Here is a 27,152-nt window from a genome sequence, read left to right as displayed (position 1 = left end):
TTATTGAAAGAGAATTCAGTGAAAGGCAGTTGCTGTTATCTGAAGAAGGGATGTGCTGCACAGGACAGAGACCAACCATATATGGCTACTCGCATCCATGTGCCTTGGAGAGGAATCAGAGGGGTGCTGCAGGAGAATCTAGGCCAAGATATAAAGGATCAAGCAACAGAGGGGTGCCTGGCTGGCTCAGTCAGTAGAGAACGTGACTGTTGATCTCAGGATTCTGAGTTCGAGTCCCATGTTGGGTGTAGAGCTTACCTAAAAAAATAAAATAAAGGATCAAACAATAGAAGGGAGAAAAGAAAAAAAAAACACACCCGAAAAATGGAGAGAATGAAGTTTGAGAGAGTTCAAGCATTTGGATAAAAGGAAAAACTTTCTTTAGAATTTGAATATTCTATCACCTCCCCCAAATAGAATTATAAGAATTTAATTATAATTCAAAATTCATCTGTTAGAAAATAGAGATAATTTTTTTAAAGTATCAGCTTTCCTGAAAATTTCAAATGTTGTGAGGAAAAACCTTCAACACAAATTATAACTACTGAGTTTTTTATCTAGTTTTAGTTTTCTCTTTTAGTTTTTAAGTATTATTTGGTTTTATTCTTTTATGACCTATTTTAGGTTTACATTAAAATTGAGAGGCAGGTACAGGTATTTCCCACGCATGTATAGCCTCTCTCATTACCAACATTCCCCATCAGAACGGTGCATTTTTATGAAGGATATACCTACCCTGACACGTCATAGTTACCTGAAGTCCATTGCTAACCGTAAAGTTCACTCTTGGTGTTGTAGATTCTATGGGTTTGGACAAATGTATAATGACATAGATCCATCATTATAGTCTCAGAGTATTTTCACTGCCTGAAAAATCCTCTGTGCTTTGCCTATTTATCTCTCCTCCCACTTCTATCTCCAACAACCACTGATGTTTTTACTGTCCCCATATTTTTGCTTTATCCAGAATGTCATCTTGTTGGAATCATGCAACATGTAGCCTTTTCAGATTGGCTTCTTTAACTTGGTGCATTTAAGGATCCTCCACATCTTTTCATGCTTGAAAATTCATTTCTTTTTAGAGCTGAATAGTAATGAATTGTTTGGATATACCACCATTTGTTTATCCATTCACTCACTGAAGGGCATCTTGGTTGCTTCCAAGTTTTGGCAGTTATGAATAAAGCTCTATAAATATCTGTGTGCAGGCTTTCATGTGAACATAAGTTTTCAACTTCTTTGGGTAAATACCAAGGGGCATGATTGATGGATCATATGGTAAAAGTATGTTTAGTTGTATAAAAAAAACATTAACCTATCTTCCAAAGTGGCTGTATTATTTTGTTTCTACCAACAGTGAATGTGAGTTTCTATTTCTATTGTTCTACATCCTTGATAGCATTTGATATTGTCAATGTTCTGGATTTTGGCCAATCTAATAAGTGTGTAGTAATATCTCACTATTACTTTAATCTACATTTCCTTGATTATGTATTTTCATGGGAGCATCTTTTTATATGTATATTTTTTGTCATCCCTGTATCTTCTCAGGTGAGGTGACTGTTAAAATTTTTGGCCTATTTTTAATTGGGTTGTTTTCTTATTGGTGAGTTTTAAGAGTTATTTGTGTATTTTGGGTAACAGTCCTCTATCAAATGTGTCTTTTGCAAATATCTTCTCCCAGTCTGTGGCTTGTCTTCTCATTCTCTTGGTATTGTCTTTCATAGTGCAGAAGTTTTTGACTTCAATGACGTTCAATTTATTTCTTGCATAGATCATGTCTTTAGTGTTGTATCTAAAAAGTCATGACTATATCTAAGGTCGGTTATATTTTCTCTTATGTTATCTTCTAGGAGTTTTATAAATTTGCATTTTAAATTTAGGTCTGTGATACATTTTAAGTTAATTTTTGTAAAGGGTGCAAAGTCTATGTCTACATTCATTTATTTGCTCATGTTGTTCTCCTGTTGAAGAGACCCTCTTTGCTCCATTGTATCGCCTTTGCTCCTTTGTCAACCAGTTGACTGTATTTATGGGTGCCTACTTCTGGGCTCACTATTCTGTTCCAATGACCAACTCATCTACTTTTTTTCCTCAATACCACACTATCTTGATTACTGGAGCTTTATAGTAAGCCTTGAAGTTGAGTCCTCCAATTTTGTTCTCCTCCCATATTGCATTGGCTATTTTGGGTCTTTTGCCTCCCCTTATAAACTTCAGAACAGTTTGTCTATATCCATTAAATAATCTGCTAGGATTTTGAGTGGGTCTATAGATCAAATTGGGAAGAACTGACCTCTTGACAGGATTGAGTCTTCACGTCTATGAATATGGAATGTCTCTATTTATTCGTTCTTTGATTTCTTTCATCAGAGTTTCATGGTTTTCCTCATGCAGATCTTGTATTTATTCTGTTATATTTACACCTAAGTATTTCATTTTTGGGGGTGCTAATATAAATGGTATTGTGTTTTTAATTTTTGTAGTCTGTATCATGTTGAGAAAGTTTCCTCTCTGTTCATAGTTTACTGAGAGTTCTTATCATGAATGGATACTAGATTTTGTTAAGTAGTTTTTTAATATTTATTTATATCATCATGTGATTTTTCTTTCTCTCTCTCTCTCTCTCTCTCTTTTTGTCTATTGATGTAATGAGTTACATTGATTGATTTTCAAAAGTTTAATCAGCCTTGCATACCTGAGATAAATCCCACTTGGCTGTGGTGTATTATTCTTTTGATATATTATTAGATTTGATTTGCTAATATTTTGTTGAGGATTTTTTCCATATATGTTCATGAAAGATATTAGTTGATAGTTTTTTCCTTGTTTACTATTTTATAGTAAACAATGACTAGAGAACTGTCTCAACTTGATATAGACTACATTTCTGCATTGTAGAAAGAGTTAGAAATATTTGCTCTATGCCCATTCTCTGAAAGAAATTGTAGAAAGTGGATATAATTTCTTCCTTAAAGATACACAGTTTTGTAAAAAAAAAAAAAAAAGATACACAGTTTTAAAAAATGCATTAACCTCTCCTCACCCCATACTTATTTGATCATGAGAATCATCATGTGTAAAAATTTAGATTTCCAGAATGTACTCTATCTACTGAGTCAGATCATCCAGGAAAGTTACTTGGTAATCTGCAGTTTCTATAAGCACCCCAAGATGATCTGTAAGATTTGACAAATCTGAAAAACAGTGCATTATAGAGTGTTGCTTAAGAGTCAAAGTCAGAAAAAAAAAAAAAGTCAAATTCAGGGGCATAAGCTGTCTATGGAGGGAAATTACTTGGAGTGGATGCCTTGGCCCAAGATGACCCTCTGACTTTATGGGTCATCCAACACAAACTACTGATCATAATAGATTTATCCCTAAATTCATAGAATTTTTTTTTAAATTCATAGAATATTAAGGAAAATCAAATCTGTTCCAAAATGCACCTTCTATTGATTCTCATTGTTTTCAGAAGAACTGCATTAAAATTACCATCATTATTACGACAGTCAGTCTTTATAGGTCCCTCTTTAGCTAGAAAGAGAAAGTTAAATTAACTTTACAAGCCTCATGAAAGACTTTATTTTAAGCCACCACACATGGCTAATTAACAGCATATGTTATACGGAGTCCAGTGACTGCAGCCACAATAGATAATTTATTTAACAACGAAAAGGAGAGTCACTTTGAGGCCAATTTCATTTCTTTTCTAGGGCTAAGAACAGAGGAGTAATTGGTGCTATCAACCATGAGTACCTTCATTTGTTTTTGTATCTTTATCCATTTTATAGCAAAAAGACTCCACCTGCAAAATCTCAACCTTTCTCTTTTTTAAAAAACTAGGAATATGAATGTTATAAAAGAAAGACTGCTACTGTCATGAAAATAGTATGGGGCCTATGAAGTAAAAAACTACACCTTATTCAAATTCTTGCTTATGCTTTCATTGCTGTGTGACTTGGATCTTTTTATTTAATTTATCAGGCCCCAGTTCACTCAAGATTATAGTTGGGGTACTAACACCTCCCTATATGGAGAATAAATGAGATAAACCATGTATTGTGGATTAGATTGTTCCCCAGTCTTTATTCTCTTCTACCATGTGGTCTTGCATTGCCTAAGGGTAAGTGACATATACTTCCTTCCCATTGATCTGGGCTTCATCATGTGGATCATTTTGGTGGATGGAATATGGGCAGATGTAGTAGTGTGCCAGTTTCAGCTAAGGCCTTAAGAGATCTTGGAGTTTACTCTTTCACTGCTATGAACTGTCATAAAAAGAACATGCCCTGGGAAGCCATTGTCTCTCAACCTAGAATGATCCGGAGTGAATATATGTGGGGAAGTCTTAAAAAAATCCAAACTACCTTGAATCAGGGATGGCCCAGCCAACTTGCAGATCCAGTGGCAAGAAAATTAAATAAATACTCATAAGTCACTGAGTTTGGAGTAGTTTTATATGCAAGTTTATTATAGTAGCAAAAGCTAATTTATTACGTAATACTTCTGATGTAGTAGGCTCACACAACTATTAGATTGCCCCTAAAATATTTTATTTAGTATTCTTTGAATTTAAAATATAAAAAAATAAAATAAAATAAAATAAAATATAAAAAATATAGAGAGAAGGTCAAATAGGTATCAAAAAATGTATATCTGATATTATAGGAATGCTGGTGGACACAACATGACAGTGCATATGAATGCACAGGTATTAGTGGCATAGAGGAAGTGGGTGGGATATTGAGGCTTTAGAAGGAGACTCCGGCATAGAATTGATAAGGAGACTATAGAGCCAAATAAAAATAGACACAAGACCAAAAAAAAAAAAAAAAAAGAAAAAAGAAAAAAAAAGAAAACTAAAGGAAGTAAAGGAAGCAATTCTTGAACAGTAAAAAATAAAATTCAGTTTGGAAAATGTTCCATCCAGATTTTACATACTTTGCAAAGGTACCATGGCAGCATTAAAGAATTTAAAGACCGAGATTTATAAGCTCCCTGGGAAGGTAAGACCCACAGCCATGTGAGCTAACACGGTAATGGTATAGCAGACAATAAGCACAGTAGGAAATGAGAAAATATGTCCACGGTACCTGGCCAGTGTCAAGCACAGAATAAATGTTCAATACACTGTGGGTTGCTTTTCTACCAAATTGACCCAGAAATGTTGGTGGCTTCTTCCCAGTCAGAGACAAAGTTCTTTTTCCATTTGGCCGTGGTTCATTCATTAAAGGTAGGTCCAATATTTTCCTAATCTTTGTGTCCTCAGCGCTTCATGTAAGACACATGGAGAACCGTCAAGAGCTTGTGTTAACAATTTTTCTTCAGAAAGCACCCTTTTCTTCAGAATATAAGCTAAAAGAAAAGAAGTAAACGTCTCTAAAACACCTCCTGAATTAATCAGTGGCAATACTTACCATCTAAAAAAGAAAATTCACTCTCTTAAATTATAAGGGTGATTTATGTTTTCCTATAACTTTGTGAGACTTGTAACTGACCTGCTGGAAATTTCTGGTTCTTGATACTGTGCTCCACCTTCTTATCAAATTAAAAGGAAAAAAAAAGTCTATTCGTTATGGGGAAAATTCCTTTACATAAACACAAAATTTATTTGCTTGATTGGTGTACTTGTTTTACCTAGGCATAAAAGGAGCTAATGAGTCTGGTATTCTTCAGTCTTGTGCACTTTTTTTTTTAAGATTTTATTTATTTATTAATGAGAGGCACAGAGAGAGAGGCAAAGACACAGGCAGAGGGAGAAGCAGTCTCCCTGTGGGGAGCCCGATGTGGGACTCGATCCCAAGACTACAGCATCTCACCCTGAGCTGAGGGCAGATGTTCAACCACTGAGCCACCCAGGCTCCCTCTTGTGCACTTTTAAAATAGAAGACAAAGATCTCACGCTTTGCCTTATGTGGGTCCTATAAGATATTTGACAGAACATTGAACATGATTTGCACAATACTCTTCACTAAGACCACTAGAGGCAGATCTTATGAGGAAGAATAAGGCACCGTCCCTCCTGAGCTCAAAGAGATTACAGTCAAGGAAGAGGGATTGGCCACATACACAAAGACCAAAACACAGAAAGTTAAGGTAAAGACTAGAAAAGGCTTGCAAACAGAGACAGCATTTTACATGCAAAGAAGGTCCCAGAGAAACCATGTACCTGCAGTCAAATAAAGTCAAAGAAATAAAGGAATTTACCTAAAATTAGTGCTTAGCTTATCGCCCAGGAACTTGGCCAGAGTTAAGTGTGAAAATTCAGTCTTGAGTATGTACTTTCTTAATGGAGGTTCTGAGAGTCTGCACAGTAAATACAGAAGAGCATTCTCTGCATACCTTAGCAGCCAGATGGGATGTTAACCTGATGTGTTAACGAGTCCTTCCGAAGTTCTTCTGAGCATAGCTGCAGCGCTAGAGTTTAAAAGGCAGTCATCTCAACTCCCTGTCTCATGGAGCAGAGTCCCGGGAATCTGGAGGGCTTTTATCGGATCAGGTAGCAGGAGAAGAGTACAAGGGTTTCTGGAATTGTGGGTCTGTCAGCCTGGAGGCTGCTTGTTTCTGAGGAATGAGCACTGCCTGCATCTACGCTGTGATTAGATCGAAATGAAGATGTTTTCCTGTTAAATGCATTAAACATTCTCCCCGACTCCCTTTCAAATATCATTCATCTTCTGAAATTCAAATTGCTTATCTGTATCTTCTTCTTTTAGGATTTTTCACATTGGAGAATGACAAATAAAACCATATTTGAAGAACTCTACCTATCAGAGCCAAACAGATATTAGCTTAGTAAGGAACAGATTTTTTATATATATATGTCAAAATTCGTTTATTTTTCATATCCACAAAGAACTGAATAAGGGAAAAGGACTCTAAGAGATTAAGGTAAAAAAAAAATTCATAACCACATACAAGGCTGTGACTTTTTGTTCACTAAATTTAGTCTCCTGGCAGTTCCTTTCTGCTTTGGCCTGACTTTGGTGTAGAGGTGGCCTTAATGATAATGATTTGTTTCTTTAAAAACTAAAACAAAAAGAACAGTCTCCAGGCAACTGCATTTAAACAATGTATGCTGACCCCAGCTGATACAGGTTTACCAGTTTTTACAGACCAGCTGTTGATCATAATTTCATTACTCAAAATGGAATTATATAGTTAAAATTAAATAAATCATAGCAAAAACAAAGGTAATAAATTCTCAAGCCACATAACTTTCTAATTATTTTACTGACATCTTACGGTCATTTATACCTTTGAGTGGGGAAATGCTACCTAACAGTGTGCCACTGCACACATCTTTCCAATCTGAATTAATGATGTCATGTTGGTAGCTGGAGGCCAGTTGCAGTGAGAGTATTTATCCCATGGAAATCAGCATATGCTATGATAAAGGTCTGATTTACTGTTTCATTGATTGTCTAGATTTAAGAAAGGGAGGAAGAAAATGTTAATAATGAGGACTAAAGTTAAAAGTATGTCATGTCTGGTGCTGAGGCTGAAAGAGGTTTCCATTTAATGGTTAGCATTTGTACAAAAGTGAGAATTGGCTTAATTGCACATCACATATCACATTTAATGACAATAAGGTTTTTGAGAAAAGAATTCCCAGATCGGGATGCAATCTCATTTGTCCAATCATGGTTGAATTGCACTATAGGTTGGCTATGGATAAAAATGGGTGAAAATCATTTAAAAAATAAAAAAATAATAAAAATAATGGATGAAAATCAATGAAAGCATTTTCTGAGGATCAATTGGCTAAATGGAATTTATAATCAATAGTATTTCATATGTTCTTATTTTTTGTAAATTATGTGCTACACATCTTTTATATCATTAAAATGTGTAGTGAAATTATGTGCACATGTATATGCACACATTTCTTTTTCCTGAGAGCTGCTCGTTAAACATTTGCCAGGACACCAACTGCAAAAGATTACATGAAAGAAAAGTAAAATTTCCTCCCACTCAAAATTTTGAATATTTGAATAAAATACTTCTTAACCAAGTCATTATTAAGCTGGGGAATTCTTTGGCTTTTTTTGATATTGGGAAAAATAAGGCATAAGAGAAGGGGGAAAAATCAGTGGATTAGAAACAGCGTTTAAAAAACACTAAACCAGTGACCCCTCAAGGTCGTGTTTAGTTCTTAACTAAGTGACACTGGCAGTTCATGTGTGACTGGATTGTAAATTAGATTCAGTGGAAGGTTTCTTTTTTTTTTTCCCTCAAGTATTTATTGTCTTTCTCATGAAACATGGATTTATTTTAAAGGTTTTGAATTTTGAAACCCACCCCCCTTGGAGTTTGAGTCAAAGCTTTTAGACTTAGGATGGGATTTGGAAGGATAAAGGGTCTCCCTTTCATCTATTGGAAGGATGTGGGGAAATCTGACATTGGTGTTTCAGAGAAAAAAATAATTTTCGCCAAAGCCAAAACATGGTGTTAAGCAATAGACTAATTCTTTTAGTCAAGGCAATCAATATAGAACTAGAGTAACAATGTTATTTCTTTATTAATTATTGATGAGAGTGAAAACTAATATCTCGTCTATATCTGACATTGAACAAGAATGCTGATTGACAGGTCAACATAAACAAGTCTATTAATTTGAGAGGCTATTCTTGACATGAAAATCTGAACAGGTTGCTTGATAATATTAATATTATTCTATGTGTAAATTTCCATTCTTAGTTATATCTTAATGATTAAAGTAGCCATTCTACAAATGTTACCTGAGAGTGCATTAAATAATATAATTTTCAATCGTAAAAATATACAGCATATTAAGGATGAATTGTTCTGGCTAATAGATAAGATAAAGACCCAGTGGTCACCCTGATAATGTGTAAAATGTACATTTGCATTAATTTCAAGTCTCTGGCACTGCTGATCTCGTAAGGCTGGCTCTCAGTGATTCTGTAGCTGAGTATTCAACAGACTAGAATGTCTTTTCTGCCCAAACCAGTTAGATGTTTCTATGTTCGGAATGTGCCTACCATTACTTCCCTTTCTAAAAGCCAAATTCCCTGAACTTCTAAATAAGAGGAAAGTAAAATGCAGTGCCATTGCACTGGCTTGCACATATTTTGAATATTTTCTTAAGAAAATAAATAAAGCAAGAGAAGTTTGGAGGTTGGTAGAGTTTTGAGGCATGTGGCTGTGGTAAGAGTTGGCATGGAAGTAATATATTTTTTTCCCCTCAGTAATAAATTCCTTTTCCTGATACTCCTTGAATCCTGAGTCCCAGATCACACTCCTATAACCCAGGAAGATCAAGACCATTGAGGCAGAAGGCTGTGTGGTTTTTACAAGGGAGAGAGAAGAGAACTGGCTGCTTCTCGAAGAAGGACAGAGAAGAATTGAAAAGTCAGAAATGGATTCAGCCATAGTGTCTTCTTAGCCCTAAAAAACTGAGGTGTGAAGGACATTTTAAAAGAAGAAGTTTTGATACTGCAGTTCACAGGGTTGTATGCAGGAGAATATTGTCACAGGACTCCAGAATATAGGTTTGTGGACCAGGCACACCTGCCTTGTGGGATTGGTTCTACCAGCTGTGGGTATTGAGCAAGTTATTTAAGATGTTTGGTGCAGAGACAATAAATAATAATAATAATATTTACCTCAAAGGGTTATTTGAAGTTGAAGTAAGATACTGTTAGCAATTTGTAGAGCAACTTGCTCCATTGAGCTCTAAATAGCTGGAAGCTACAGTTATGATTAGCTGTAATTAGATATTAAAATTAAAACATAATTTTTTTTAGAAATAAAAAAGCCAAACATAGCCTCAAATGGAACTATTAAAATGGACTTATAAGACATCAGAAAGCATTGCATTTACATATGTTTTTCAAATTTGTATTCATTTAGAATATAAGTCTATAATTTTCCAATACTTAGCATAATAAGGGTAACAAAAAGGAATATATAAAATCATTGTGCCTACCTCAAATTCTTACTATCTCAGCTAACTACCTTGAAATGTGACTTTTGTGTTGAAGAGTCCTTTGCTATAAAGGGCATGCACAGTCTTATGGGGTAGGATGAAGGTTTACACGCAGCTTTTCGCTTGATTTTAGATGCCATTCATTGCTTAGCAAGAGATTTGTTCACTTCCTGTTCCCTTATTTGAAATACTCTTTCAGCTCTTCCTTGTCTACTGTAGGATCATCTTACTGGTGCTTTTTCTTAAAGCATAACAAGTTTGTTCTATAACTCTCCCACATCAACTCACTAAGTGGTAGCATGGGAGCTTCCTAAGTGCCAATAAAATTTCTGAGTTTTCTTCTATCATAGCCCATAATTTTCATAATGTACATTTCTCACGAGAAAGTTTTCTCTCTCCAAGATCTCTTTTTTTTCATATTGTATTTCCTGGTCACTTTACCCCATGTAAAATGATGTTACTACAGTGGAGAATGAAATCACAGCCTCTTAGAAGATTTCTTTTTCAGAGGTGTTTTGTATAAAATAGCAGAAGTAAGTTTGGGCCTGAAGTGGGGGGTTTTGAATCATCTGATTATTTCATCTGAAATTATGGAACAGTTCCTCACCCCTACCTCCAATCTCCAGGCAACTATTTACGTGAGTCAAATTGCATGTAGGAGAGGAATATGCTAGGAGAAAATGTAAGGTTAATGTTTCCATGGGAAGACATAGCGAGATGAGGAAGGCAGTGTGGTACCTGGCCAAGGAAGGTCAGCTGCGTCTTATTTAGAAGTGTCTACAGTAGAAGCTGAGAAGCATACGATCATGAAGGGAGTTTTAGTATTTGGGTAGGCATATGCTTAGAATTTATGTCCAAATGTCCACATAGAGTTGAGGACATTGGTATTTGCCTCAGTTCTGTGATTGTTTTAGCCATGGAGCACTGAATGACAAACTGCCCCAAAATAGTGGCTTAAAGCAGTGATGGCATTTCTTTTGCTCACTTTCTTGGCAATTTGGGCAGAGTTTGGCAGGAATAACTCATTGCTGCTCAACTACCTCTCAGCTGGAGCATCTCCAAATATGAGAGTTGGAATGGCCCTAAAGGTCTCTCTTTTTGCTCATCTAGCAATTGATGCTGGTTGTAGATTGACAGCTCAGCTAGGGCTGTTGGTAGAAGCACTTGGCCTCTTCATGTGGCTTGTGCTTCCTCACAACATGATGGCTGGGTTCCAAGTGCCCAGGTCTAAAGAGCCAAGAGCCAGGAGAAAGCTATGTCCTATCTGTGATCTAGTCTTCAAAGTCACATAGCATCACTGCTGCCTCCCTCTATTGTTTGAAACATCCATAAGCCACTCAGGTTCAAGGAGATGGAAAAAAAGAATCTAAAATAAATAAATAAATAAATAAATAAATAAAGAAAGAAAGAAAGAAAGAAAGAATCTACTTCTTGATGGGGGAGTGGCAAAATCATGGAAGAGCACGTGGGACCAGAGGTAATGGTAGTTTTGGAAAATGCAACCTTCCCTAAAGACTCATGAGATTGTAGAAGTTCATTAGGGTTAAGCAGTTTGAGAAGTGCCAAGGAGACATTAGCCATGTAGGGTTCTCCTGCAGCATCCAGGCACCAGTCCTGGGGGTGAAGTGTGCACGTCTACTGGCTCTTAGGCAAAGATATCATGGGGGAGCCAGATAAGAAAACAAGAAAGGAATGATGCAAGTCTTATATCCAGCACCCTAAGAAACCTTGAAATTTTGAGGCAGTTAGGTGAGTGACAATTATTAGCCATGAAAAATCGTGTATCAGTGCTAAGGTGAATTCTTTGGGGTCATAGGCTGGTAAGGCCTAGAGCAGTGCAGGCTAATTAGAATATCCAAACAAGCACTGAGTAACTTTCCTACAGTACAGTTTTACAGCAGAGATTTTGTTTCTTGATATCGAAAAATTATTTCCCTTCTTTGTGAATCCATCTCTAAAGTGACTCCTTCTTCTTTTTTTTTTTTAAGGATTTTATTTATTTACGAGAGACAGAGAGAGGCAGAGACACAGGCAGAGGGAGAAGCAGGCTCCATGCAGGGAGCCTGACGTGGGACTTGATCCCAGGTCTCCAGGATCACACCCTGGGCCGAAGGCAGGCTCTAAACTGCTGAGCCACCCAGAGATCCCCTACTCCTTCTTCAAATTGAAACCAGGAAGTACTGAATCCTTCCAAAATCAACAAGTGGTTGTCTTTGTTACCATAATTTCAAAGAAATTCATGAATAACTCGTTATATTTCTTATCTGAACAACTGGTTTATGTTACAACTGCATTCTTGTCTTATCTCTTGTCTATTCATGTAGATATTAGATATTCTTTTAACCAGTTCATTTCTCAAAAGAGATTTCAGAGCAGTTTGACCTACCTTAGGCTGGCCTGACTATTGGTATAAGTTGACTTTCTACTGCTTTCAATTTTGCTGAAATCCTGAAGTGCTAAATCCATGTGATAACTTTTATGGCTCTTGGCCGGTTACCGTCACTTACCAAAAGAAGAGTCATTGGTAGATTTGGCAGTCAGATTATATCTCTACCAACTCACCTCCTAGTTTCTCCTCCTTTGCATTAAACATGTTGTATTGAACAATGCTAGACCCCTGGTGTCTAATTACTCTTTCTCGGTCAGAGCTGTTCATGAAGACTGCTGCTATGACTATTCATGGCAACTTTTGGCAGGAGCTTGTCCTTTATCCTCTGATGACTTCTTTTTTTCTTTTTTTTTAAATTTTTTATTTATTTATGATAGTCAGAGAGAGAGAGAGAGAGAGAGAGGCAGAGACACAGGCAGATGGAGAAGCAGGCTCCATGCATCGGGAGCCCGACGTGGGATTCGATCCCAGGTCTCCAGGATCATGCCCTGGGCCAAAGGCAGGCGCCAAACCGCTGCGCCACCCAGGGATCCCTTAGTTTTCTATTGTAAGAAAACTTATCAAAAAGCTTTTTGAAAAACTGAGCAAATTATAGTTCCTGGGTCACTTATGCAATATGCTATAAGTAGATCTTATTAAAAATAGGGGGAATTTAATAGATTAGAGACAAAGCTATTTATTTATTTATTTGTTTGTTTATTTATTTTTAGAGTTGTTTCTTTGATTCTGTAAACTTTGTACTACAGGAATATTGTTTTGCCCTTAATTTAATTCTCGATCTACTTATCTAAGAATGAAAACTAGTTTTATTAAGATCTGGCTTCTTGAAGTCTATTGGAAGCTCTCATATTTTTATGATATATGCCATATTAATGGCGGTTTTCAGGCACATTGATTGTGTATTTTAATTACAAATTATATTGTATGATCTACCTGACATAAAAATTCATCATAAAGACCAGAAATACACATGTAAACTTATTGCCATGTACTTGTTGGGCTAAGTTGGCTCACATTTAGTATGTTTGACTAGGTGTGATGGTTAATTTTATGTGTCTGCTTAACTGGGCCACAGAGTGCCCACGTATTTGATCCAACTTTATTCTGAGTGTTTCTGTGAAAATGTTTCTGGGTGAGATTAACATTGGAGTAGCTGTTGGCCCTCCCTAACATGAATGAGCTTCATGTAATCAGTTGAAAACCTGAATAGAAATAAAAAGGCTGACCCTCCCCTGAGCAACAAAAAATCTTTTCTGCCTGACTGCCTTTGAACTGGGGCATCGGCTTTTTCCTGCTTTCAGATTTGAACTGGAATCCCATCTCTTCCTGAGCCTTGAGCCTACCGGCCTTGGGACTGGAACCCTGTCATCATCTCTCTGGGTTCCAGGCCTTTAACCCAGAACCATCAGCTCTCCTGAATCTCCTGCTCACTGACTCACTTTGTAGATATTGGGGCTCACTGGCCTCTATAATAATAATCTTTATAACAAATTAAGAAATATAATGTGTATAAACATTTTGTTGGCTCTGTTTTCCTGGAGAACCCTGACTTATTAGTGACGCCATTACACTAGGGAAACTCAGAGCTGAAACCACAGCTGCAAACAAATTCTTATTTGTTCTTCACAACAACGTTTTGAGATGTGTATGTATATATATACACATACACACACATCTTTTAGGAGGTAACAAACCTGAGGCTGAACAAGGTGAAAAGGCTCTTGCAATATAACAGTGATAGAAAAGGGTGGGTTCAGGCTATAATGGGGGAAAATTCAAAAACTATGATTCTCCCTTACACAAATGGTGCTGATAAGGAGAGAAAGTGGGGGAGCTGGTCCTTTCAGCTCTGACCATCTGCAACTGGTCTCACCTGCAGATGGGAGAGGCAATCACATGAGCTGTGCCTGGACTGAGATGGCACTATGAGGGATGGATCATGGACTAGATTTGCTTGAATGTAAACTAGGTCAGGTAATCCACATCTGACAATGCAACATGCTGTCCCGGTGCCTTTTCAAGTAATGAGGGAGATGATACTCAGTTCAACATTGCAATATAAAAGAAGAATCAAGGGGTGCCTGGGTGGCTGTTGGTTAAGCATCTGCCTTCAGCTTGAGTCATGGTCCTGGGATCCTTCTCTCCCTCTGCCCTGCTTATGCTCTCTCTGTCTCCTGTCTCTCTCTCTCTCTCAACAAATAGATAAAAATTGAAGAAGAAGAAGAAGAAGAAGAAGAAGAAGAAGAAGAAGAAGAAGAAGAAGAAGAAGAAGAAGAAGAAGAAGAAGAAAGAGGAGAAAGAGAAAGAGATAGAGAAAGAGAAAGAGAAGAGAAGGAGAAGAAGAATTGAAACAGGGCTCTGGAGAGCATTATCCATAGAGCCACAGGGAACTCTAGGCTTTTTTTTTTTTTTTTTTTTAAGATTCTTTATTTATTTATTTATTTATTTATTTATTTATTCATGAGAGACACACAGAGAGAAAGAGGCAGAGACACAGGCAGAGGGAGAAGCAGGCTCCATGCAGGGAGCCCGACATGGGACTTGATCCCGGGTCCCCAGGATCATGCTCTGGGCCAAAAGTGGTGCTAACTGCTGAGCCACCCAGGCTACCCCGAATTCTAGGCTTTTATGCAGCTAAGTGCAATGATTAACCATGCCCACAGCTTCCTTCGGGTATTTCCCATTAATACAAAGGCAGGAGGAGTGGGAGGCCATATTCAGTACACAGATACCACATGGCCCAGGAAAGGGGCTCAGGGGCCAAGGTAACTCTGCCATGACTTGTTCAGCGTCTGCAGGAAATATGAACGTGGTTAGAAGCAAAAGAGATTAACTGTAACCAAAACAAAAGATTAAGCCTCTAAGTTAATTGACTAAGTCAATCACAGAAACAACTGCAACTGATAAACGTAAGGGACTCCCTCACTCTTGTCCCTCCATGCCATCATGAGAGGGGGTGGGGAGTGATGTGTCAAGCCAGGCCTCGGGTCCCCTGACTCTACTTGCTCCAGCTCCTCACTGCTGGGGCCAGTGAGGGTCCCTGCTGCCATTTCTCTGAAGCTGCCCTCCTCAAAGTAGGAGCTTCTGGGGCATCAGGGTGGCTCAGTGGTTGAGCATCTGCCTTAGGCTCAGGGCATGATCCTGGGGTCAGGACCTTCTGCCCCACTCTGCCCCCAGGACAGGGTTTTGGATTCTGTTCTATTACTCAGCCTAGGATCTGCTGATACAATTGATAGCTGAGTCCCTGGATTGCCAGATCTGTCCCAGATCCTTCCTTTCTCCCTGATTCTCTTCCTAGGGTACTTATAGTTGCCTCTTTGTCTTTTCTTTAGTAACTCACTTTGAAAAACTAGCCTTGGTTCTTTCTCTTTGGTTCTTAAATTACTTATCAGATGGGTCATGGCTGAAGATCTGACCAGCCCCAGACAGCGTGGTTTAGGTCACACTTTGTTTTCCATGACCTCTCCCATTTGGTTTGGGTAGATTTTATTTCCATGGGACCTGGCCCTCAGTTGAGTCTGAGCCGGGGGCACTGGCCTGACAGGGGGTCTCAGGAGCTGGACCTGAACGAGGAAAGGGATGGGAGTCATCCTGACAGGAGTTGGAGGGAGGAGGATCTAATATCTGGAGAGTTAGGGCTGAATTGGAAACCAGAGTAAGTTTAAGATATTACATCAAGGGCTTGGCAGTAACTGCAAACAGGACCAGTTTGGTGGACAGAACCTGGTAGATCTGCTGAGACTCCGCGAAGGCCTGTGGAAAGCAGCAGAGAACGCGGCCTTCTGCCCCAGTGAACAGTGGAGACGTGGCCTAGGATCATACAAGTTCAGTCTGCGCTTTACCTTGTCCTACTTCTGTGGCCTTTGGCAAATTATGTATTTCCTCTGAGTTTCCATTTCTTTGCCTATAAACTGACAATACTTGCTCGCAGTCCATTGTGAGGATCACAGATAGAGACCATGAAGTTACTAACAGATGTGGAGGCATCAGTGCTCATATGGTCCCTCTCCGTGCAGCTGTCACGTAACCCCATGGCCTTGGGGAACTCATTTCACATTTCTGGGCTTCAGTGTCTTGTCCAATGAATGAAGGGGTCAGGTTAGAGAACCTCTAAGTCCCTAGCCAGCATCCTCGCACCTATCCCTAACTCTCATTTTTGGGCAAGGGAGTCTCGCTTTCCAAGACTACCTTATAGCCACCCAGAGACTCCGGCCCAAACTCACAAATTAGATTAAATCCCATTATTTTTAAAAACCACTTTTGAAACATTAAAGCCCACATATATGTTTAAATAACCTTGTCAAATTTGCTCTCCCTGCAGAGGGCTTTTCATTATTCTTTTTCATTAAAATAAAAATCCCTCTGGTTGACTTTTTAAATGTGTTTTCGTTAGACCTTCAGCCTGTTGTTAACCATTTTCAACCTGATATTAAACTCTGTCCTCCAAAGCCGAATGCCCTGCTACCCCCTGAGACGTCACCCACGATGATGATAGACCGGGCACTTAATATGCTAAATAATAATAATACAAAATCTAAATGTGTAGGGATCACTGGCTGCCCAACAGGGGTCTGTCACTCACTTGCTTTACCAGTAATTTTCACTATAAAATTCTTCACTGAAAGGGGAGGGGAACCACCCTGCACAGATAATGTCTCCGGGCTACAGGCTGTGGTAAATAGGGTATCTAATACCCAGAAAATGAATATGCAGCCTCCAGAGGAACATATGCAGAAAGGGGCAATAGATTCTCAGATTAGGAAGTTTCATACTAAGGCAGAAAGAGGAGTATTTTGCAAGAAAAAAGACTAGAAGTAGTTGACTTCCTTTCTACTGATACACTGCACTCAGTATAGTTTTCCTTTTCTTTATTTCAAAAGCTTAAGTCAAAGGTTTTTTGTTCCTTAACGTGCCATAAACCAAGTCATTCAGATAAGCAGCCCTTTGCTGAATCAACTAATTATTTACTGATTTGCTTTGATCTATTATTCAGGCAGTAAATCTCAGCTTCATCACACTCATAACCTATAAACCGAATGTAATCACCGTTGCAAAAGGAGATAATGGGAAGTTGTCGATTTAAGAGAAGCTTTTCCTTTTTCTCAGAGTCTGGTATGGGATACATAGGCTTTCCAGGTCATGCAGGCAACTGGGCTTGTGGCAAACCCAGTCCACACTCTGTGGCTCTTCTTGCCAGAAAACAATTCTTACCGCGCTTTGGAATTTTATTTTATTTTATTTTATTTTATTTTATTTTATTTTATTTTATTTTTTATTTTATTTTATAGATTTATTTTTATTTATTTATTTATTCATGAGAGACACAGAGAGAGAGAGGCAGAGACACAGGCAGAGGGAGAAGCAGGCTCCATGCAGGGAGCCCGACGTGGGACTCAATCCTGGGTCTCCAGGATCACACCCTGGGCCGAAGGTGGCGCTAAACCGCTGAGCCACCTGGGCTGCCCCACTTTGGAATTTTAAGTTGTATGTGATACTATTGTGCTTTTATGTTAGATACGCCTCTGTTCATGAATTAAAATGGTTTTTTTCTTTGCCTTTTTTTTTTTGAGCGTAGCTTATGGAATCAGTACTTTATAGTAAAATCTTTATAAATGTTATCAGCTTCACCACAAAGTTCTTTATTTTTTGACTCCACTACACTGAGAGATATTTCTGCACAAGTTTCTTTTTTTTCCCCCTAATTCATCTGAACAAATTGGGCTTATAAATTAGAATTCCCCTGCAATCTATTAAATCCACATCAGTCCATATGTTCAGAGTCAGGAGAGCCATCTGTGAGAATGATATAGGCCACCATGATTACTTTTACTTTAATCTTTGTGAAATCACAATTCACTCTCCATTTGGCTTTAGGGAAAAAAAAATCAAATGATTCTATAAAGTAAAAAATATTTTGACTATTGGCTTTCCTTTGAAATGCATTATTTTATCATCTCTTTCCCTCTCTACTTTCTCTCTTCATATCCTTGCATATGTGGACAGGTGCACTTTGCCCTTATTCTATGCTCTCGAGCAGTCTGGGCATGGAAGGGATTCCGTAAGACATTAATTCCGAAGCATTCAGATCTTTTATGGACATTTCTCCTTCAGTCACTGCCAGGGTATCTTTTAAGATTCTAGGCACAGTAAGAGAGCAATCGATCTTATTAGATTAGCTCTTCATTAAGCAATGTTCTAACACACATTACTCAAGCTCTATCATTTGGCCTTAGAAATAGCTGATCATCTACTCGGAATGATCTTCCTTTGTGGTTCTTAAGTAATTTACTATCATGTCCTTCCTCCCCACTCAAGCCCCATGTAGCAACTTTTCTTATAAGTTTTATCTGGTTTCCTAAGTGTATCTATACTTCTACAGCCTCAGGAGTTGGGTCAGAACAAAACTTCCACTTTTCTCCTACATTATTTTCTGTGCCAGGGCTTTGGAGAAAGGTGACTTTTGGCCTCCTTCTGAGAGCTAGGGGTTTGATAATAATTAACTCTCTTAACCAGAAGGCAGTGAGGAATTTGAAGGCCATGGTACCTGTTGTGTAAACTGGCCAGTAGCCTGGTCACTTGTTTTTTTAATAAAAGGAAAGGAATGATTAAATTGTATGCTGATCTTGTCTATTGCGAAAGGATTCCTGGTTTAAAATTGGATTGGAAGGATCTGGTGCAGCATAAATGAAACTGGTTGTTTGTGGCAGCGCATGAGTTTTCTTAGTCTTTGGCTCCTCAGAGCAGAATTATATGACTTTGCAAATAAGGAGGTAGTTGGTATTTAAGTTCACTACCACTACCATAAAAATTAATGAGTGTTCAGACTTTTATATTACAGGCAACTCCAGCTACCGACAAAATCTGACCTAACTCAATTGCTTTCAAAGTTCATTGCAAAGTGTTTTTGGATTTGCATCGTCTGCCTTCTTACTAGCAGGGATCACCCTTCTGGCTGCTTGTTCCTTAACTTTCTGAATAACTTCTTTCATGAAATGGAAAGAAATATAGTTTCTGCTCATTAAGGTTGTAATAGGATTCAATGAGGTCATTTGAGAGGATTCGGTGAGATAATATATGTAACCTCTTTTGGACTGTGCCTGATGTATACCAGGACTTGATACACATCAGCCATCTATCAGCCTCGTTACCATCACCACCATCATCTGAGCCATTTAGGTCTTGATGAGTTTCATTTAAAAAAGAAGCTGCTCCTCTAAACTTTAGCAATCAGAGTGTGGGACACTTCCTGGGGGTTATAGTGTTAGTTCCCTACCATCAGTTTCGTCCATCTAATAATGTTCTCATAGTCAAAACCATTCCTAAACCCTCCTTCTAGGTTGAAAAACTATCTTCCTCTGTCCATTTCCCCAATGTTATTTTCTATTGACCTGTCGAAGGTGCCACAATGGCAGAGCCTTTCCGAATCCATTTGGCCCCATGTCCTCCTTCTAAATTGTTAGAGTAGGGACGCCTGGGTGGCTCAGTGGTTGAACGTCTGTCTTTGGCTCAGGGTGTGATTCCGGGGTCCTGGGATCAAGTCCTGCATTGGGCCCCAAGCTTGCTTCTCCCCTTGCCTATGTCTCTGCCTCTGTGTGTGTGTGTCTTTCATGAATAAATAAATAAAATCTAAACATAAGAAAATAATAAATTGTTAGGGTATTCTTGGGTATTTTTGTTTTCATCAGATCAAAATTTCCTAATTGTGCAGTCCATGCAAGAGCTCATGGAGCACTGCAAAATTGCTTTTGATAGTGGCACTTATTTTTGTCCTATTTTGACCACCTTTTAGAGTTTCCAGGGCCCTCTTTGGGAATCCTTCAGTGCACATTGCCGTGGTTTATCAGGCCACAGAACATATTTTTCTACTGATGGTAAATACAGTGCCTTTGAATGGTAGAGCAGGGCAGGAACTTGTCCTGCTCTGGCCACAAGAAGCCACACATCCTAGTTGACACTGTGGCAGTTTAGCCTCCACTCACTAGGTACAAATGAACAGAAAGACAAGGTTACATTTACAGAGTGTCTACCGTGTGCCAGTTACTTTAAACAACAAACCAACAAACGTCAACACCCTTGGAGTGTTAGGTATATGGATTACATGATTCAACCGATTGAGATACAAAGTCTGGGAGGGAACTACTCTTATTATTCCAGTTTCACAGAAGAGGGACTTGAAACACAGAGAAGTTAGACAAACTGCTTCGGCCCTCCAGCCAAGAGGCAGAACAGGGACTGGAAGCCAGGAAGTCCAGGCCTTCATGCCATGTGAATCCCTACAGGCAGCCATGGGGGGGGGGGGGGTCACTTTCTCATAGAGGAGGGCTTGGAACTCAGGAAGGGAAGTAACTCGCACTTGCCTCCGACTCCCTACCACCTGCAGATAAGGAGGTAAGTGTCATGTCATGCACATTAGCGGCCAGTTCTTCATGGGTTAGAGGGAAGCAAAAAGCAGGTTTGGATGCGGTTATGCCTGCCTGCAGTCGCTTGCCAGGGCCCTGCATGCCGTCCCAGGGAAGCGGGTAAATGCCCAGGAAAGCTCAGGGAAGATCTGAGGAGCCAGTGAGGCCTCTGTCTGGAAGCACATTTGAAAAATATGTTTGCAATCCTTCTAGCGCACCTGCTGGCTGCCTCAAAAGATGAACTGATTTTGTGCTCGGAGGCTGTAATCCCTGCTGGGCCCATCTCCAACCTGCTGGCAGGAGAGGCAGGGTTAGCATTCCCCATCATCCGAAGGGGTGCCAGCTGAGGAAACCCTCTCTGCAGATGGTACCGCCAGACCAACACAAGTTAGGAGAAGGGGTTGGGGGGGGGGGGAGCAGGGGAGGCAGGAAGAGAGAAAGGACAGGAGATAAAAGAGAATTAAGGAAAACAGCATAGGGGGATCCCTGGGTGGCTTGGTGGTTCAGCACCTGCCTTTGGCCCAGGGCATGATCCTGGAGACCTGGGATCGAGTCCCACGTCGGGCTCCCTGCATGGAGCCTGCTTCTCCCTCTGCCTGTGTCTCTGCCTCTCTCTCTCTCTCTCTCTCTCTCATGAATAAATAAATAAAATCTTAAAAAAAAAAAAAAAAAAAAAGGAAAACAGGGTAAGAAGCCTGGCAAGTAGCCCAGCACTGGAGGGGAGAGTGGGTCTACAAGGAACCCAAGGGTCTCCTGTTTTCCTGCTTCTGAGGAGAAAGCAGATTTCTTCCCCTCAGAATCCCACACCAGCCAAAAAAATAAAAATAAAATTCATTTGAAAAATTAAATTATGTCTGAGGAGTAAGCACCCCCGAACAGGCCCTGGAGGTCAGAACAATCAGGATTTAAATTAATTGCTTAATGGAAAAAAGAAAAAAAAAAAACAAAGAGCCACATTTCTGAGAACAATGCTGATAATGCGCTAAACTAGGGTTTGAAATGAATCGAATTGCTGGTTACAAGAATTAACGCCTTATAAAGAAATTGTGATTGAAATCCCCGAAGTTAAGTATTAATTCCTTAAAGCAATTGGTAATTAGTGAAGAACTGTGCACTCACAGTCAGTATTACATTCAGCACTTAATTACACCCCGTCTCCCACTGCTTCCAGCCGTTGCACGTCCGTTAGTCTGGTCTCCCCGAACCTGATCAGGACCTCGGTGGGAGCCGGGCCGCGATCCCTTCTTGCATTGGTGGGTCCCACCAGCCCAGGCCTCAACATCCAGAAATACTCAAAAGTCGATGGGTGCTGATTGGGATAAATCTTGGAGCTTAGAAAAAAGTGGCCTTTGGAAGGAAAATGTGTTTAGTTATCCCAGCGTGGCGGGAGCAGGGCATGTTCCTCAGGAAAGCCGAAGAAGTGAACACACGAGGAGGCCTGAGATTGCACGTGTGACACGGAATAGAGGATTTGAAAGGAGTCCTCTTTGTGGAGTGGAAAGAAATCGTAGACCCCTCGAGATCAGGTGCTTGCTGTGGAGTCTCTTGATTTGGGTTTTGTTGATTGCACATTTTACAAAGGCTGAAAAAGTCATTGGGCCTGGAAGAGGATCAAGAACAGAGGGCTCCTACGACCCAGCAATTGCACTGCTGCGGATTTACCCCAAGGATACAAATGCAGTGAAACGCCGGGACACCTGCACCCCGATGTTTCTAGCAGCAATGTCCAAAATAGCCCATCTGTGGAAGGAGCCTCGGTGTCCATCGACAGATGATGGATAAAGAAGCTGTGGTCGATGTATACAATGGAATATTCCTCAGCCATTAGAAATGACAAATACCCACCATTTGCTTCGACGTGGTTGGAATTGAAGGATACTATGCTGAGTGAAGTAAGTCAATCGGAGAAGGACAAACATTATATGGTCTCATTCATTTGGGGAATATACAAATTAGTGAAAGGGAATAAAGGGAAAGGAGAGAAAATGAGTGAAAATATCAGTGAGAGTGACAGACAGACCATGAGAGACTCCTAACTCTGGGAAACGAACAAGGGGTAGTGGAAGGGGAGGTGGGCGGGGGGTTGGGGTGACTGGGTGATGGGCACTGAGGGGGGCACTTGGTGGGATGAGTACTGGGTGTTATATGTTGGCAAATTGAACTCCAATAAAATAAATAAATAAATAAATAAATAAATAAATAAATAAATAAATAAATAAATAAAATACAAAACAAAACAAACAGACAAAAAAAAAACAAAAACAAAAACAAAAACAAAAAACGGAGGGCTCCAGGCCTACATGGCTGCCTCATAGTTGGGAGGGACCTCTCTAACTTTCCAAAAGCTTTAGCTGAGATTTGTTCATTAAAAAAAAGCACCTGAAAAAGCAAGACATTTCCAGGTTTCATTGTGACCAAAAGAAGTATTGACCACTGTGTTTACAAGGTCGAAATTGGTTTCTCTGTGGGAGACATATAAATAGTCACTTTGGCTGTTAGGAATAGTCACTTGGGTTTCCGTATCTTTCTGGGTTAAGTCTTCCATCTAAAAACATTAATGCAAAAAATAAATTAATTAATTAATTAAAAATAAAAACATTTAATGCATGCATTTAATGACAGCTGTCTTTGAAAGAATCTGAAGATTAGCCACGTCTCCTATATGTTCACTTTAATTTTTTTTCACTTGAATTTTTTTATGAGAAATGCTGATGGTGATGGAAAGCTGGGGAAATAGAAACAACTCTTTATACAATAATTATAAGGTAACAAAGAGATGAGTGCAGATATTCCCATTAATTCCAGGTAATTCTCTCAATGCTAAGGAAGGGCCCTCTAGAACTTGCTCTTTCTGTTTCCCAAACCTCAAACCACTGCTCTTACATGCTATATTCCAGTAACTTCAAATCGCTGCTGGCTCGCTGCATATGACACGTTATTCTAGTTCTTTGCTTGGTGTAGGATGCCCTTCCTACTTTTCTTTCCCTTTTCCTTTAAGACTTCTGCGCAGTCCTCCAGAATGCCCCTCTCTCTGACTACTCAGATTGGACTGAGTGCTCTACTGACATATCAACGGCACTGAGGGTACCCTAGCATGACTCAATGCATCACTTTCCGTATTCTTTTTTTTTTTTTAAGATTTTATTTATTTATTCGTGAGAGACACCCAGAGAGAGGCAGAGACACAGGCAGAGGGAGAAGTAGGCTCCTCGCAAAGAACCTGATGCAGGACTCAATCCCAGGACCCCAGGATCATGACCTGAGCCAAAGGCAGACGCTCAACTGCTGAGCCACCCAGGCATCCCTGCTTTCCGTATTCTATGAAAAACCTGATTATATGTCCCTCTGTCCACTAACCAGCAAATCTACATCTTTCTTTTTCCTCCCTTTCCTCCTCCTCTTTCCTCTCTTCCCCCACCCTCATCTCTCTTTTCCCCTTCTTCCCTAGCAGCACACAGGAGTGCTCTATAAATTTTGGTAGTCATAGCTATGGTTGTTGGCAAAGGGCTGAGAATGGTCTTTTGGTGAAGTCAAGGTAAAGAATATTTCAATTTAGGATTTTTTTCAGATTGGGGAGGGTGTAAGGTCCTTTAATTCTGTATGTGTATGTGTTATTTTATCTAAGACAAATATATGTCTTGAATGTTTTCTTCTAATGAGAGTTTGGAGGAAATAGTGTTATTGGAATTTTTGGCTTTGTGGATGCTAGGATTCTCAGCTATACTTGAAACATGGAATTTTGCATTAAGTATGAAATTTTATACCAAATAGAATGTGGGGCTATTTAAGTGCACAAAGCTTAATAATGACAAAAGGAGGGGCACCTGGGTGGCTCAGTGTTTGGGTGTCTGCTCAGGTCATCATCCCAGGGTACTGGGATCGAGTCCCACATCGGGCTCCCCACAACGAGCCTGCTTTTCCCTCTGCCTATGTCTCTGCTTCTCTCTGTGTATCTCTCATGAATAAATAAATAAAATCTTAAATGATGAAAGGATTCTTTTCAAATCTCCAAAATATAATGCAGTCGTTAATTATTTCAGAAGAATAAATAAGTCAAACAATGTAATGTAGTAGAAGGAGTCCTCGCATGGGGATTGGGCGGCATAAATTTTCCTTTAATTGGCGGTGTGACTATTCCAAGCTGCCTAACCTCTCCAGTCCCTATTTGATCAAAATAAGAAAGATTATCAGAAAGGAACTTAAATCCCACCCTAAGTGCCCTGTTGGTGTTACGATCCTATATTAAAACATTCTAAATTATCTAGCACAAATGGACTACTCGAATGTGAGGGAGGACGTGCAGAAGGACAGACTAGAATGGAGTGTACCTCATCAAGGAAAACTTCTGGAAAGAGGTGAGTTCCTAATACAGTTTCGAAGGAAGAAGTGAAGGGAAGCATTACAAACTAGAGTAAAGGCGAGCTGAACCGTCTCTATGGTTTTCATCCTTTCATGTATCTCTCACCTGCGGGAAGTAGAGGAAGCAGAAAAGTACAGGTGAAGTCTGGCTCAGATGTGCAGACCTTCGTCACCAAGGGTAAATGGTAAAGAGGAAGCTCTGCCGACAGAAATGGATTTCCTGCGGAGGCAAGAGACTTATGATGCTTTGGGGCTCTGTGTTCTCCCCTTACATCTTTCTGAGAAAAAAAAAAGTATATATCTGAATCCTCCTTATATAAAGTATTATTTTCTCAAGTCCATTCTCGACTCCCCCCACCCCCCGCCCCATCCTCATCTGACCTAAGACTTTTATCTGCTGTCTCTCCTCTGATGGCTCCTGCTTCCTTTTTTCTTCCTTCTTTCCTTGCCTTTGGGGTGACCAGGATAAATGCAGCAGAATGGGCTTAAAAATAAGTGTCCACTTAAAAATGTAATTAGCTAAAAATGGCTTTATCTTGTCTGTTCCTACATCTGTTGTATTTCCTTTTATATTGTTAGTTACTTGAGTATAAACATTCAAACATGTGAGCTGCTTTGATTTGAAGTGCTGGTAGCAGTAAAATGTGAGACATTGTTTTAGGTTAGAGGAAGGGTTAGACATTTTTTTTTTCATTGACTTGATCCACAGGGGAGAAAAAAAATTATAGAGTCTTGGTCTTACTCTATTTCTTTCATAAAAGAAATTTAACATTTTCTCCTATGCCCTTCAATCTCTTTTTAAAATAAGAACCAAAGAACATAAAAAGTTATTATAATCACAGCAAATTTTTAAACATTTGCATAGTGTTTTTTTTTTTTTAAGGGAGTAAGAGACAAAGGAGATAGAAATAATGTTAAAATGGAGAGAGAGAGTGACTGAGTGAGCAAACTATACATACACAGAAAGAGACTAGTGGGAAGGCAGGTGTGACATCCTGGCAAGAATGTGTGCTTTGTTTCCAAATCGATGTTAGTTTTCATTCCAATTTGCTACTTTTCTGCTGCGGGACAATTTACACAACCTATTCCAAGATCAATTTTTCTGTTTATTTATGAGGAATAAAAAGCCATATTTTATTGGGTTACTAGTGAGATTAAAATGAAATATCCATTCTATAACTATATATTGAGTCCTTGTAATGTGTACTTGTTTCTGTTGTAACCATTTGCTTTTGGTACTTATCCTGCCTGTAATCAATATTTTTCCTTCCGGTCACTGCCTTTCCCCATCTGTCATGTTTTGATTTTTATCTCATGAAAATGTAGGAGACCAGAATAGGCCATCCCAAACTCCGAGTGTAGGGGACTAGAGTATGCCACCCCCAAATATACATTTTTGGCAGAAGGAATATTTTGAGAAAGAACAGACGCAGGAGAAGCTCTGCAAACAGAATAGAAGTCACCCTTTCATAAGGCTCTCTCCCCTTTGTAAGGCTCTTCATTTGTAAGGATATGGAAGAGAAGGATGATTGCCAATCACAAGATCTTAGAGTCAGAGAAGGCAGCAGCTTAAATCTGCATGCACAGCCTTGCTCCTGGTTGCCATACATTTTCCCGATCACCTTTCCATAACTCCTTCTTTCTTTGATTTAGCTGAAGATGGCATTCAACACAGAATTCTAAGCCACTTCCCTGAGAGTCACTCATTTCCCTGAGTGTCTCCCATGTATATTTTACTGTACTTCTGTTTGTTCTTCTCTTGTTAATTTGTCTGGATATAGAGAGAGAGGTAAAGAAGACAAACACATTCAAGGCCCAGCACAGAGAGATGAGTTCCTGCACATAAAGGAACAAGAAAAACCAAACATAGGAGACATGCTTGGTCAGTAATTACTGCATCTTTCAACACCGAGTTTTGAAAGTTGTGTTGCATTTCAACAAATACCAAAATGACATTCTTTCCCTTCATGCTGTGTATGGATGTTGGGGTGGCGGCGAGGGGTGTGGGAGTGGGGTTCAATATTTAGCCAGGGCTGCTGATTCTCTATGC

General features: G+C 39.3%; 1 long non-coding RNA gene across 2 annotated transcripts; it reads right to left on the bottom strand.

Annotated features, from left to right (window-relative positions):
• LOC111093801 lies at positions 1-22,263 on the bottom strand. 2 transcript variants are annotated; one of them, XR_005383073.1, is made up of 5 exons: positions 21,863-22,263; positions 9,633-9,733; positions 6,346-6,770; positions 5,097-5,358; positions 1-258 (listed from the first exon to the last, which is right to left on the bottom strand). It is a non-coding gene; the product is annotated as an uncharacterized LOC111093801 (long non-coding RNA). The 2 variants fall into 2 exon arrangements; XR_005383072.1 differs by lacking the exons at positions 6,346-6,770; positions 9,633-9,733 and having other exon boundaries at positions 21,863-22,246.
• Between the last annotated feature and the right edge of the window lie 4,889 nt (positions 22,264-27,152).

The sequence above is a fragment of the Canis lupus genome, chromosome 33 (genome assembly GCF_011100685.1).
Source record: "Canis lupus familiaris isolate Mischka breed German Shepherd chromosome 33, alternate assembly UU_Cfam_GSD_1.0, whole genome shotgun sequence".
In the NCBI taxonomy this organism is placed as follows: domain Eukaryota; kingdom Metazoa; phylum Chordata; class Mammalia; order Carnivora; family Canidae; genus Canis; species Canis lupus.
Note: the sequence above shows the minus strand (reverse complement) of the source record. Positions and strands in the feature narration are given on the sequence as shown.